Raw genomic sequence first — 12,371 nt, 5'->3', positions numbered from 1 at the left:
GTGGTAAGTTGTACGATCGAGCAATAAACTGTGAAATAGTGCAGTGCAGAATTGTAAAAAGTGGACTGGTCATTAAGGGGGTTTAAGCTAGGGGAGCAGAGGTGGTTAATCTAAGTGCTGCAAAATGCTTCAATTAAAGCTTCTACCCCTGGACTATACACTGTAACGGACAGCATACAGTCCAGTAATGCTGGCAAGAGACCAATAAGAGTGGTCCCTTGACGGAGATTGATATGATTGGTTAGTCTGTGCAGACCAACCAATCGAATTGCGACAGTGTAAAAGTGCCTGTTTCAGGCTGTTCTGCATTCTGCAGATGAGAGCCTGAAATCAGACAGTGTGTGCTCCCTGCCCCTGATCTGTTGACCCCATCTGTGTGCACCCCTGAACACCATCAGGATTTTGCCTTCCAAAAACCATATGGCGCTCCTTTCATTCTGCACCCTGCCATGTGTCCTTACATCAGTTTACGACCACATGTGGGGTGTTTCTGTAAACCACAGAATCAGGGTAATAAATAATGAGTTTTGTTTGGCTGATAACCCTCAATGTGTTAAAGAAAAAAATGGATTAAAATGGAAAATCTGCCCAAAAAGTGAAAATTTGAAATTTCATCTGCATTTTCCTTTAATTCTTGTGGAACACCTAAAAGGTTAACAACATTTGTAAAATCAGTTTTGAGTAACTTGAGGGGTGTAGTTTCTGAAATGGGGTCTTTTATGGGGGGTTTCCATTATGTAAGCTCCACAAAGTGACTTCAGAGCTGAACTGGTCCTTAAAAAGTGGGTTTTTGAAATTTTCTTAAATTTTTTAAGAATTGCTTCTAAACTTCTAAGCCTTCTAAAGTCCTAAAAAAAAAAAAAAAAAATGACATTTACAAAATGATGCCAACATAAAGTAGACATATGGGGATTGTCAAGTAATAAATATGTATGAGGTATCACTTTCTGTTTTAAAAGCAGAGAAATGTATAGCTCAGTGGTAGAGCATTTGACTGCAGATCAAGAGGTCCTTGGTTCAAATCCGAGTGCCCCCTTGCAAAGTTTTGACTCAAGAACGAAACTAGTTATTTGTAACCAATTAATCATAGGGAATAAGAAATCACAGAATGTCAGTGCTAAATAAGGTGTCACTATATTAGAAAGTGTATATTTGTGATACTCTTAGAGGTATATCTGAGGAAAGGGATTTAGGAGTAATTATTTCAGAAGACTTAAAGGTGGGAAGACAATGTAATAGAGCAGCACGAAATGCCAGCAGAATGCTTGGATGTATAGGGAGAGGTATAAGCAGTAGAAAGAGTGAAGTGCTTATGCCGCTGTACAGAACACTGGTGAGACCTCACTTGGAGTATTGTGCGCAGTACTGGAGGCCATATCTCCAGAAGGATATAGATACTCTAGAGAGAGTTCAGAGAAGAGCTACTAAACTAGTACATGGATTGCAGGATAAAACTTACCAGGAAAGGTTAAAGGACCTTAATATGTATAGCTTGGAAGAAAGAAGAGACAGAGGGGATATGATAGAAACTTTTAAATACATAAAGGGAATCAACTCGGTAAAGGAGGAGAGCATTTTTAAAAGAAGAAAAACTACCACAAGAGGACACAGTTTTAAATTAGAGGGGCAAAGGTTTAAAAGTAATATAAGGAAGTATTACTTTACTGAGAGAGTAGTGGATGCATGGAATAACCTTCCTGCAAAAGTGGTAGCTGCAAATACAGTGAAGGAGTTTAAGCATGCATGGGATAGGCATAAGGCTATCCTTCATATAAGATAAGACCAGGGACTATTCATATGATTCAGATATATTGGGCAGACTAGATGGGCCAAATGGTTCTTATCTGCCGACACATTCTATGTTTCTATGTTTCAGAATTTTTGGGTAAATTTGGGATTTTTTCATTTATAAAGGTGAAATATATTGACTCAAATTTATGACTGTCATGAAGTACAATGTGTCACGAAAAAACAATCTCAGAATGGTTTGGATAAGTAAAAGCATTCCAAAGTTATTTCCACATAAAGTGACACATGTCAGATTTGCAAAATTAGACGTGATCACGGGGGCATCAATGACCCTTGGTCATGAAAGGGTTAAGTTTCTCAAATCTGATTCCATCTGATTAAGATTTTCTAAAGTTCTAACTTTCTCCAAATCATTCCCCCCAGCATGAATGATCAAAACATTAGGCTGAGTTAGCGACTGTAACTCTCCTCTTAAGATAGGAATGATTTGCCTCCATTTTAATCCTCTAAATCCTGACCAATAAACTGAAGTGAATAAAGAACCAATAGACAAATTTTGAGAATAAATTGTGCTCAGCAGTCCTTCTTTCAGCCCAAAAGACGAAGGAATGACCCAGATTCCACATGATCAATTGCTTTGAACCTAAAAGAAATTAATTTACTTGCAAGAAATTAGGCCGAACATATGATTTGTATCTATTTTACTCCCAACATCCAATTCTTTTAATTATCGCCACATTCAAAGCCAAATTATCAGCGACTGTCGCTTCACCAATGCGAAATGATCGGTACTCAAATTCGATGACAACAGAGACATTTCTTTAATATTTCATTGAATTGATAAACAGATACGCCTAACCTGTCCTCATGATTTAAAAAGGAACCATCATTTGTAGGTCTAATTTCAAGAAATTCCTTTACTGTTTTCACCGCACATAACGCAGATCTGGGTAGGGAAGCTAGTTTAATCCACAAACCTTTAGCTAATTGATCTGTTTTAGACTTCCTAATAAAGATTACTAGCAGGTTACCATTCAATTTCAGATCTTCGACTTTCAGTGGGGCCATAGAGTGCTTATTAGCCCCCAAAACGCGATTAGCCCCAAAATAGGCCAAGACAAACGCTGTTTTAAATAACAATGCTTTGTAAGGAGAAAATGTATAAAACTTCAAAACTGACACAATGTTATCTAATAATTCTAAAGAAATTGGTCTTCTAACATCAGAACGGGTTAAAGATCTCCTGACTCCTATAAGAAACGGTTTAACTATAAACTGATTTGAAAATGACTGATAACCTTCTAACTTAAGGAAAAAGGAAACACCGGAAACCATCTTATGAACGGCTGAATGACCTAATCCATCCCCCAAACAAAGAACATAAAAACTGAAAAAATTAATCCAAATCCAAACTAAAACAAGACATAATCCTGACAGAACAAAAAAGATACAACCTCTTCAATGCTAAGGAATATCTGTTCCAGGTCCACGTTGTCACGGTGCGGTTCACCGTGACGTGGTTTGCCGTGCAGGCTGGCTGCACGCCTTTTGCGTACTGGCTGTGGGTGATTCCGTGTAGATTGGTTGCTTTTGGATGCGTACTGGCTGCGGTATCTAGTGTGAACCTGCCTGTGTGTGTGTGTACCCCCTTTGGCTGTATCGTCTCCCTGTGGGTATGTCAGGTTGGTTGCACTTTTGCGTACTGGCTGTGGTGTTCTGTGCATGCTGGTTGTTAGGGGGCAACGTTCTGTATCGCAGCTTGGTATGCTGTGGTTTCTGATTACTCCTGACCTGATTTGGTACCTCCCTGTTTGGTTCTGATGGGGTTAACCTCCCCTGGTCGGTTCCTGGGTAGGTCCTTTCAGGTGCGCTCGTTAGGCTGCTATTTCTGCATTTGAGCATGGAGTGTTGGGGTTCAGTCTGTCTTTGTCTTGTAGGTGCTTCACCCTTCTGCTCAGTGAGGTCAGTCTTGTGGGTATTTCACCCTTCTGTTCTGTGTAGTCTGCCAGGTTTTGCCCTTTGCTGCTGACTCAAGGGGTCCTACCATCGATACCACGGTGTGTTCCGCCTGGTTCTGTATACTGTCTCGTGCGTATGTCCCAAGGAGGGACCTCTGGGACGTCATACGAGCAGGACAAGCCAAACAGACCAAGGACCACAGAACACATCACTTATTACAAAGGAACCAAGACATGTGAAAATGACTATAACAGAAGACCTCAATGTACTGAAATGGATCAGTGGGTGTGAACCCACTGCGCCACTGACTAGCCCCTGGCAACTGCCCGAACCGCCCAAGCCTATCCTAACCATCTTAAGCTCTAGTGAAGACCAGGTAGCTGCTTAGTTACGCCCCTCCAAAGTATGGCTGGTCAGTGGCGCAGTGCATGTACGTTGATGTTACATGTAGTACATGTGACGTTTTACTGATGGTAAATTTTCAAACCAAACACAACCTTTACCTACAAATCTGGGCACATAAAAACCAAACAAAAAACCGCTACAAATTATTTCCGCCTTTAGTCAGTCTGAAAACAATTCTAGCCAAGGCAACATTCTTTCCAATATCACTGGCGCATTAACTTTTTGAAATGTATGTAATATTATTATTTTTTGGGTTTTCAAAAAGCTTTATTTGTAAAAGCATGTGTACAAGTTAACATAGGTGCAACGGAGAGTGATGACAGTTCTCCGTGCTCCAACATAGTGGTTGACACTTCAAAATCAATATAATGAATGCCATATAGTGCAAACAATGAATACAGTGAAAACAGTGAATACAATGAATACACGATCACAAGGAAGAATAGGACATTACGACAGTTTACTCCTTTAATTAACACTAAAGTACTAAAAGGTATCTTAAGGATCCGAGGAATCCACAGTTCGGGGCTAGCTAAGTTCCAAGAGCTATCACGTTACATTTGTAGGATGTCCTATCCAGATAAGACAGATTTTAACTTTTCCATGAAATACTGTTAGTAGAATAAGCAAGCAGAAAAAAGAGTGGGAAGGTCCAAAATTGGAATTTATCTACTCTTAAGCCCTCTATATGTTTCCCATGGCAGCCAGATGGATCTAAACTTGTGGATGGATCTGCATTCCCAGTACGAAATTTCCTCCAATCTGTAAATTTGATCTACTCTGGAGTGCCATTTCTCGATAAGAGGGACGTCTGGCGACAGCCAGTGAAGTGGTATCAAAAATCTAGCTGCATTGATCAATTGTCTGTAAAGACCAATATTTGGGGTATTAGGGGTTTTAGGGAATAGATTCAGCAGAGCTGTCTCCGGGCTAGGAGCAAAGGAGGACATACAGACTTTGTTGCATAAATCAAATATTTGTGTCCACCAAGCTTTTAAAGGGGGGCAATCCCACCATATATGTATGAAGGAGCCTCTGGAGCTGGAGCACCTCCAACATAAGTCCGAGGCCGATGCTGAGTATAGACGTGTTTTATCCGGGGTTTTATACCACCTGGTTACTACTTTGTAGCAATTTTCTTGGATCCTGATGCATCTAGATGCTCTATGTGGGGAAAGCATTATTTGATCTATTTCCTGTCTGGAAAACGATTTGTTCAGATCTCTTTCCCAGAGTCTAATGAACGCCGGAGTGAATAGAGCTTCAGGCATTGTTATATAGCTGAGAGATTAGTTTGGTCGGGTAATGAGTGCCACTTACGAGGTCTTCTAACCATACCCGTGGGCGCGAGAAATCTGTATAGTTAATATTTTGTTGAATATATGACCTTAGGAAGAGTAGGGGGGAGATGTTTGTATAGGTGTAATTAAGCTTGTTTTTCATGTCTGCAATAGAATAGTGTTGAGAAGCATCCAAGAAGTCTTTTACAGGGGTTGTGGAGTTTTTAAACGAGCCCACCACACTATCTAACATAGCTTTAGGTGCCAAATTTATAATGTCTCCGATTTGTAACATTAGGGAGGGAAATGGAATATAGTGTTGCGAATCTTTAAGACCCTTCCAAACAGAAAGTGTGGCTCTCATTGGAGAGGAAGCAAGTGGGGGTAAAGTTTGAGTAGTTTTATGGTCTAAAAGGAAGGCCCTAAAGGTGCAACCCAATAGAGCTTGTTCCATAGAGACCCAAGATTTGTTTAAAGGTTCCCTCAACCAATCTATCGCTCTGGCTAGAAGGACAGCTTTACCATACAATTCGGGGTCTGGGAGGGAAATACCACCCCATTTTTTCGCTCTGTTCAAAGACTTATAAGATTGTCTAGGTTTTTTCTTAAACCAAATAAATGAGCTAAAAAGAGATCTCATCTTCTTATAGAATGAGGAGGGAACTTGTATTGGGAGGACCTGTTGTAGGTAGGTTAACTTCGGGAGGATCAATGAGGCCAATATGTTTTTCCTCCCAAACCACGAAAGCAACGGCAATTCCAGGTTTTTAATTAGTTTGATCATGTCTGAGAGCAGGGGGTCATAGTTCAGACGAAACCATTGGGAAGGATCAGTACTGATTTTGACTCCTAGATATGTTAGGAAGGGGGCTGACCAGTTAAAAGGGGAAGTTTGGGCTAATTTTTGTTTTGTGGGGGTAGATAGACCTGAGCATATGATAAACGACTTGCTGTGGTTTACTTTAAAATTAGAACAATGCCCGTAATTTTCCAGGTGTTGGTAGATTTTAGGGAGCGCGGTCTTTGGGTTACTGATTATTACAAGCATGTCATCCGCGAAAGCTGCTGTTTTGTGTTCTTGATCTCCAAGAGTTATGCCTTTGATGTCTGAATCCTTTCTAATGGTTAAAAGAAGGGGCTCGAGTAACAATACAAATAGCAAGGGGGACAGGGGACATCCCTGTCTGGTGCCATTTTTAATATTAAAAGGGTGTGAGATAGTATCATTAACTGATATGGAAGCGGAGGCATTGATAAACATGGCATCAATTGCATACATAAAGGCAAGTGGGAAATTTTGAAATGTTAGGACATGTTTCATGAAGGACCAGTTGACTCTATCAAAGGCTTTTTCGGCGTCGGTGCTGAGTAAGGCCACCGGAAGTGATTTCTTATTAGCATAGTGTAAAATATTTAGGACTCTAGTCGTATTGTCCTTACCTTCCCTGCCTTTGACAAAGCCAACCTGGTCCCTATGAATGAGCGAGGGGAGAATTTTCGCTAATCTGTTCGCCAGCAGCTTAGCAAGGAATTTTAAATCAATATTCAGGAGAGAAATGGGCCTAAAGTTGGGGCACTGAGTGTGGTCTTTCCCCTCTTTCGGGATAAGGATAATGTTAGCTTTTGTCATGTCAGATGACAGAGGAATATTCTGAAGGGACGTGTTGTAGATTGGAAGCAAGTGAGGGATCAAGATATCCAGGAAGGCTATGTAGTAAGGGGTTGGAAGTCCATCTGGACCCGGGCTTTTCCCTTTAGGTGACTTCATTATGACCTCAGACAGTTCGTCTTTTGTGAAGGGGGCTTGAAGGGAAGATTTGTCCACCTCTGACAGTTTTGAGAGCAGAAGATCTTTCAAAAAGGCATTGCTTGAATTTTTGTCTAGAGTGGGGTTCGCGGTTTGTTGTGGCGGGTCTAAGTTATATAAGGCTTCATAATAATCCCTAAATTGGGCTGCAATTTTTGAGGGATCGAAGATCCAAGGTCCTGAAGCATCTTTTAATTTATGTACATAGTTGTCTAGTTTTCTTTTCTTAATTCTCTGCATAACAAACTTTGAAGCTTTATCGCCGTGTGCAAATATCTTCTGTTGGGAGTGCAGGTAATATTTAGCCGAGGCTGAATTTAATAGGTTTTTGAGAGAGATTCTATGTTTGTTAAGCTCTTCCAAATGTGAGCTAAGAAGCGAGCTTTTGTGTAACCCCTCTAACCGTTTGATTTATTTGTATAGTGAGTCTATTTGCTTTTCTCTTTTCTTTTTAAGGTAAGAACTCAAGCTTATGCAATGACCCCTAACGAAAGCCTTGTGGGCATCCCAGAGAGTCTGAGGTGAGATATCTTGAGTTTTGTTCAAGGTAAAATATTCCTCTAATAGTTTTTGGAGTCGCTCTTTTGTCTCTGGGGTTCCCAGTAAGGATTCATTCAGTCGCCAAGGTTTATTAAAATTCCTAGGGTGGGGTGCCGACACCGACAGATAGATCGGGGCATGGTCCGACCATAAGAAGGAGCCGACCTCTGCATCAGAACATAACCCCATATGATTTTTAGAAATAAATAGGTAATCTAGGCGTTGGTACGAATTGTGGGCATAAGAATAAAAAGTGTACTCTTTAGAATCCGGGTGTAGTGTTCGCCAGGTGTCTATGAAGTGGGAGTTCCATAGCCTAGTAGTTAAGGAGCTGAGGGCTTTTTGGGAGTGCACTGACTTATGTGAGGAAGAGTCTAACAATGGGTTTATTGCTACATTAAAGTCACCGCCAAGTATGGTAATACCTTCTTGGAAAGGAGTGACTAAGGACAATAATTTTTTAAGCCAGATGGTTTGCTTAAAATTGGGGGCATAGACGTTGATGAAAGTGTAAGATTGAGGACCTATTTTCCCGTTAATCATTAAGTATCTACCGTCGGGGTCTATAATCTGGTCGCTGAATAGGAAGGGGACGTTTTTCTTAAAACCTATGCTTACCCCCTTCGAGTTAGAGGAAGGGGAACCACAGTGATACCAGTGAGGGTATTGAGAAAAAGAGAGATTAGGAAATCTGTTTGTTTTTAAGTGAGTCTCTTGGAGGAAAAGGACATTGGCTCTATCTTTCCTCAACACCCCAAAAATTTGGCGTCTCTTGGAAGGCGAATTAAAGCCATGAACATTATATGACGCTATCCGTAAGTGGTGGTGTGGAGGGAAGCCCGAACCATGGAAATATGTAGGAGATGTCTGGGGTAATGTCTGGAACTTAATGCATGATGTTACTGACCGGAGAGTATTAAGTAAAGACTTGCTTTTGGCATGATGCCGCCTGGCTCTCTCTCGGACTTTTCCTTGCGATCTGAGAACATAGGTAACAAAGTAAGCCATAGATATGACCCAAACAGAACAAAAAACAGGATCATCGATCACCTTGAGGGGGGTAAAAAGGAGTTCACTCATTTAGGGACCTTTCCCTACATGGTATAAAGTATCTGTTGGTTGGGGCAAGTCTCCGAGGAGACAGCCCCCTCCACAGGTACCCGACCTAATAAGGCTAATTAACACAAGAACCCCAGAGAATGAGGCACATATAGAAGCAAGAGAGACGTCATATATATTATACAGTGTAAAGCCCAGTGTCTGATTATAATTCCTGCTGCTAATGACATTTAGAGTTAAGAAGGGGGGGGGGGGATAAAAGAAACAAGTATTCCCACAATAATCTAGGGGGAGACCCATGGGAAGGGGAAAAGAGGGGAGCAGTGTGGGAGGTAGCAGGAGATCTATATGAAATCAAATATACAGTGGAGGAAATAATTATTTGACCCCTCACTGATTTTGTAAGTTTGTCCAATGACAAAGAAATGAAAAGTCTCAGAACAGTATCATTTCAATGGTAGGTTTATTGTAACAGTGGCAGATAGCACATCAAAAGGAAAATCGAAAAAATAACTTTAAATAAAAGATAGCAACTGATTTGCATTTCATTGAGTGAAATAAGTATTTGAACCCTCTAACAAAAAAAGACTTAATACTTGGTGGAAAAACCCTTGTTTGCAAGCACAGAGGTCAAACGTTTCTTGTAATTGATGACCAAGTTTGCGCACATTTTAGGAGGAATGTTGGTCCACTCCTCTTTGCAGATCATCTCTAAATCCCTAAGGTTTCGAGGCTGTCTCTGTGCAACTCTGAGCTTGAGCTCCCTCCATAGGTTTTCGATTGAATTAAGGTCCGGAGACTGACTAGGCCACTCCATGACCTTAATGTGCTTCTTCTTGAGCCACTCCTTTGTTGCCTTTGCTGTATGTTTTGGGTCATTGTCGTGCTGGAACACCCATCCACGACCCATTTTCAGTTTCCTGGCAGAGGGAAGGAGGTTGTCGCTCAGGATTTCACGATACATGGCTCCGTCCATTTTCCCGTTTATGCGAATAAGTTGTCCTGTGCCCTTAGCAGAAAAACACCCCCAAAGCAAAATGTTTCCACCCCCATGCTTGACGGTGGGGACGGTGTTTTGGGGGTCATAGGCAGCATTTTTCTTCCTCCAAACACAGCGAGTTGAGTTAATGCCAAAGAGCTCTATTTTGGTCTCATCAGACCACAGCACCTTCTCCCAGTCACTCTCTGAATCATTCAGGTGTTCATTGGCAAACTTCAGACGGGCCTGCACATGTGCCTTCCTGAGCAGGGGGACCTTGCGAGCCCTGCAGGATTTTAATCCATTGCGGTGTAATGTGTTTCCAATGGTTTTCTTGGTGACTGTGGTCCCTGCTAATTTGAGGTCATTAACTAACTCCTCCCGTGTAGTTCTAGGATGCTTTTTCACCTTTCTCAGAACCATTGACACCCCACGAGGTGAGATCTTGCGTGGAGCCCCAGAGCGAGGTCGATTGATGGTCATTTTGTGCTCCTTCCATTTTCGAACAATCGCACCAACAGTTGTCACCTTCTCTCCCAGCTTCTTGCTAATGGTTTTGTAGCCCATTCCAGCCTTGTGCAGGTCTACAATTTTGTCTCTGACATCCTTGGACAGCTCTTTGGTCTTTCCCATGTTGGAGAGTTTGGAGTCTGCTTGATTGCTTGATTCTGTGGACAGGTGTCTTTTATACAGGTGACTAGTTAAGACAGGTGTCCTTAATGAGGGTGACTAATTGAGTAGAAGTGTCTAACCACTCTGTGGGAGCCAGAACTCTTAATGGTTGGTAGGGGTTCAAATACTTATTTCACTCAATGAAATGCAAATCAGTTGCTATCTTTTATTTAAAGTTATTTTTTCGATTTTCCTTTTGATGTGCTATCTGCCACTGTTACAATAAACCTACCATTGAAATGATACTGTTCTGAGACTTTTCATTTCTTTGTCATTGGACAAACTTACAAAATCAGTGAGGGGTCAAATAATTATTTCCTCCACTGTAGGTATTGAACTCATAAACCATGGTACTGAGCATACTGAAGAAACTAAAGAAATATAAGGGCCTGTATAAGCATATTGTAACGATCGGCAGGGTGGTTCCATCTGCAGCACAGCGACTCCTCCCACTGGGCGGAGCTACCCCATATAAGCCCCGTGGCAGCTATGCACAGTGTTCCACTAATTTGGAGTGTGCGCCTGTGCATACTGCTACTGAAGCTCTCCCCACTGACATTGGATCCGGACTTCAGAACACCTGGGAACCTACTCCAAGACTCCGCTAACCTCCCATGGCAATCCGGGACGCTACCTAAGGATTCTACCAAACTGCAAGTAGAGCTATTTAGTGGCTGACTCTAATCTGGACTACCATTACCTTACATCAGTGGCGATAATATTCAAGGCACTCTGTTATCTGTGTAATGCTTGCAAGGGAGGCGTGTGCAGTCCAAAATATGACTCATGGACTATAACTGTTGCCTGCACCATATGTATAACTGCATCCACCTACAGGGCGTATAGAGATAGCCGTTAATAATATAATCAGAGCAGGGAGCAGGTGTATGATGTTAGGGTCCCTAACTCTCCGCTCAGTAGTTTGAGAGAGCCGCCTGGGAATCCGTTACTGAACCTGATCTAACCTCACCTTCCTTCTTGATCTTGTGCACTAGTTAATGCAACACGTTTCCGCAGTTGAGATCCTCGCAAAACAGTTCGGCGCCTTACATATTAGTGGAACCTCGTGTTGATGCTTGTAAGTCTGGTGAGCGGTTTTGTAGTCGCAGAGTAATTCTTGATGAATTTCCTGTAGAAATTAGCGAACCCCAAAAACCTTTGGAGTGCCTTCCTGGATTTTGGAGTGGGCCAATTTTGTATACATTCAATTTTTGTCTGGTCCATCTGAATCCCCTCGGGGGAGATGATGTAACCCAGGAACGGTAGTGTAGTCGTATCAAATACGCATTTCTCGAATTTTGCGTACAGGCAATGGGCTCTCAAACGTGCTAATACCCAACGCACATGTCTTCTATGGTCTTGGATGTTGTCTGAATAGACCAATATGTCATCGAGGTAGACAATGACACAAACGTCCAGTAGGTCTCGAAAAATATCATTTATAAAATTTTGGAATGTTGCAGGTGCATTGCACAGTCCGAACGGCATCACTTGGTACTCGAAGAGTCCGTAACGGGTTCGGAAAGCGGTTTTCCACTCGTCTCCTTTTCTGATCCTTATCAAGTTATAAGCTCCTCTAAGGTCTAGTTTGGTGTAGACAGTAGCAGTGCTGAGGCGTTCAATCAGTTCATTAATGAGAGGTAGTGGGTACCTGTTCTTTACCGTCACTTTATTTAGGGCTCTATAGTCGATGATAGGACGAAGGCTGGAATCCTTGTTCCGAACAAAGAACATTCCCGATCCTGCGGGTGAAGTAGAGGGCCTAATGAATCCCTTCTTCAGATTTTCCTCTAGATACTGTTTGAGGTGGTCTAGCTCAGGTTTCGCCAATGGATAGATTCTCCCCGTAGGTATTTCACTTCCTGGAAGTAGATCTATGGGACAGTCGTATGTCCTGTGAGGCGGAAGCATCTCCGCATTC

General features: G+C 41.9%; 1 non-coding gene across 1 annotated transcript; it reads left to right on the top strand.

Annotated features, from left to right (window-relative positions):
- The first annotated feature begins 958 nt into the window (after positions 1–958).
- TRNAC-GCA lies at positions 959–1,040 on the top strand. The gene has a single exon. It is a non-coding gene; the product is annotated as a tRNA-Cys (tRNA).
- The last annotated feature ends 11,331 nt before the right edge of the window (positions 1,041–12,371 follow it).

This window comes from Bufo gargarizans, chromosome 2 (genome assembly GCF_014858855.1).
Source record: "Bufo gargarizans isolate SCDJY-AF-19 chromosome 2, ASM1485885v1, whole genome shotgun sequence".
Lineage (NCBI taxonomy): Eukaryota > Metazoa > Chordata > Amphibia > Anura > Bufonidae > Bufo > Bufo gargarizans.
The sequence above is the reverse complement of the archived record's forward strand: the minus strand, read 5'-3'. Positions and strand labels throughout refer to the sequence as shown.